The sequence below is a fragment of the Vespula pensylvanica genome, chromosome 1 (genome assembly GCF_014466175.1).
Source record: "Vespula pensylvanica isolate Volc-1 chromosome 1, ASM1446617v1, whole genome shotgun sequence".
Classification (NCBI taxonomy): Eukaryota; Metazoa; Arthropoda; class Insecta; order Hymenoptera; family Vespidae; genus Vespula; species Vespula pensylvanica.
Window position 1 is genome coordinate 8,622,862 of NC_057685.1, and position 3,405 is coordinate 8,626,266.

Consider the following 3,405-nt stretch of genomic DNA (forward strand, 5'->3'; position numbering starts at 1 on the left):
TTTCTAAGTCCACTCGCGGAGATAAATTGTCAGTCCCTCGAAAGCACAAAATCGAAGTCTGAAATAAAAGAAAGAGTATAGCACATCGAAAATATGAGTGATAGAATATTATACTTACGTAAACTCATCGTTAATACTCGCTGGAATAACTTCTGCGAAAATCTCTATGTCCACTCGACGAAGTACAAAGCACAACTGAACTAGTAACTGTAATAGTCGGTCGAAGACCCTTCTTTGTTGTCCTCTTTTGCAGGAGAATATCCCCACTTCGCAATTTAATCTAAAATAAAATAAACTGTATAGAATATTGTAAGAATGAGAAATTCGGAAATATATTTTATTAACTGTTCGTTGATACTTGCAGAAATGGTCTCCGCGAAATTTTCTGAGTTCTCTCGTCGAAGTCCAAAACACAACTAAACTAATAACTGTAAGAGGCGGTCGAAGACCCGTCTTTGTTGTTCTCTCTCGTAGGTGAGTATCCCCACTTCGCAATTTAAATCTAAAACAAAATAAATCGTATAGAAAATTAGAAAAAATGTGTGAGAATAAATGTACTTACATTAAATCTTCTCTACTACTTGCGGAGAACGCGTAGCGGGAGAACTGCGATGGGTACTCGTCGAAATTCAAAACAAGACTGAACCAGCAGCTGTCAAAGTTCATTTTATTGGCGTCACGGGTGGGAAAGTATCCCCAGTCCATAATTTAATTCTAAAACGAAATAAATCGTATAGAATAATGAAAGAACGAGTGATAACTTTTTGTTGTTACTTATGGAGAATGCGTACTACGAGACCTGCGATGTGTACTCGTCGAAATTCGTAACAAGTCTGAAGCAATAGCTGTTAGTCCGCTTATATTCTCGTCATGAGTGGAAGAATATTCCCACTACTCCATTTCATTCTAAAACAAAACAAATCGTATAGAATATTGAAACAATGAGTGATACAATTTACGTATTTACATTGACTCTTCTCTATTACTTCCAAAAAATGCGTACTGCGAGAACTGCGATGTGTACTTGTCGAAATTCAAAACAAGACTGAACCAGCAGCTGTCAAAGTTCATTTTATTGGCGTCACGGATGGGAAAGTATCCCTACTCCATCATGTAATTCTGAAACGAAATAAATCGTATACAATATTGAATGAACGAGTGATAATATACTTACATTAATTCTTTATTATTACTTGTGGAGAATGCGTACTACAAGAACTGCGATGTGTACTCGTCGAAATTCGTAGCAAGACTGAACCATTAACAGTTACAATCGGTCGAACGCTCGAGTTTGTTGTTGTCTCACGAAGTCCAGTGTCCCCACTCCACAATTTAATTCTAAAATAAAATAAATCGTATAGAATATTGAAGGAATGAGTGATATAATTATGTACTTACATTAATTTTTCATTATTACTTGCGGAGAACGCATCCTGTGAGAACTGCGACGTGCACTCGTCGGCGTACAAAACGAAACTAACAAAATAATAGTCAGAGTAAATAAAAGTCGTATATGTTTGTATTACGCAAGGCCAATGATCCCGAAATGAAAATTTCAAAGTAATAAAATTATAAACTAAAATTATTTTGATTCTCTTGCTTTACGATCTTTGTAATGTTATACGGATGTACTATTGTTTAAATATTAATCTTTTGTATTGCACGAATATTAAAAATTGTTTAAAAAAATGTAAAATTATCGAAAATATTGATTTCTAAGTTTTTGCGATTGAAAAAAGAGAGCTGTGACGCTCACTCGTCGGCGTACAAAAGAAAACTAACAAAATAATAGTCAAAGTAAATAAAAGTCGTATGTTTGTATTACGCAAAGCCAATGATCCCGAAATGAAAATTTCAAAGTAATAAAATTATAAACTAAAATTAGTTTGATTCTCTTGCTTTACGATCTTGGTAATGTTATACGGATGTACTATTGTTTAAATATTAATCTTTTGTATTGCACGAATATTAAAAATTGTTTAAATAAATGTAAAATTATCGAAAATATTGATTTCTAAGTTTTTGCGATTGGAAAAAGAGAGCTGTGACGCTCACTCGTCGGCGTACAAAAGGAAACTAACAAAATAATAGTCAAAGTAAATAAAAGTTGTATACGTTTATGTTATACGAAACCAATGATGCCGAGACGAAAATTTCAAAGTATTAACATATTAAATTGAAATTATTTTATTTCTTGCATGATACGATCTTTGTCTTGTTAAACGAAAGTAGTATTGTTTAAGTATTAGTTTTTTGTATTGCGTGTACATTAAAAACTGTTTAAATAATTGTAAAATTATCGAAAATATTAATTTCTGAGATATGAAAATGATAATTTCTTTCGCATTTGGAGGAATAGATTTTCGATATTCACTCGTCGGAATACAAAAGAAAACTAATTCGACATTCTTATGTAGCTATATAGTAAATATATACAAGTAAATGAAAAAGTATTGGTTTGTGCTTACCTTCGCATTGAAAGAATTTTTCTAAAAGATTATAGATGCAGCGTATTAAGTTACACAGGTTTGTAGATTCACAGCTTGGAAACGATGTTTTATACTCGGTTTCATGTTTTGTTTGAATGTGTCCAGTATCTGCGTGACAGCAAACGAGAGTGAATATTTTTGTCCGCATATATTGCGATGAAATACAGATATTTTTGCAAAAAATGATATTGGTCGATGTGCTAATGCTTTTTAGAATTTATATTGATCAGTAATGTTCGAAAATCTAGACGAGATCTTTTTTTTCTTACCTTATTCGAATGCATTTTTTCTTCGTTGCAGCTTCTTCTTCTTCCAAAGCCATTAGAACTTCTGACTACCAACGAGTACATAATAAATACTCTCCAATAGAAATTATTTATTAATCAATATTTATCGATCAATCTATAGGCAAGTATAATTAAATATCATTCTTTCCGAACATTTGCAAAAGATATTGATCATCGAAAAGATAAATTCTTTGATTATTCGATTTATTAACTAGTTATTTTTTGATTCCTGAAGTGGGAGAGAGAAGAAACATACGTATTTGGCGGGAATTTTATATAACTTGATATAAAACAGTAAGACGTTTGATAACAATTCTCAATAATTTTTTTTTTCGATTGAATATTATATTCTGTGCTATTTTTCAATGAAATATTATGAAAAATTAATATATTTATTAATGTATAATATTTCTAAAATGACGTAGTACACATCTAGTTTCACTGACTAGTTTCACGGTGTAGATGACGCCATTGCTGTTTCAGTTCGTGAACGAAGCAAGCAAATACGTCTCCTTGTCGTTCTCGTTAATTATAGGTAATTATCAAATTTTTTCTAACGTACACCCGATTATTATACATCAATCGATAGTTAAACACGCGATTTTGGAGAGGCCGCGTTCGCGAGTCTG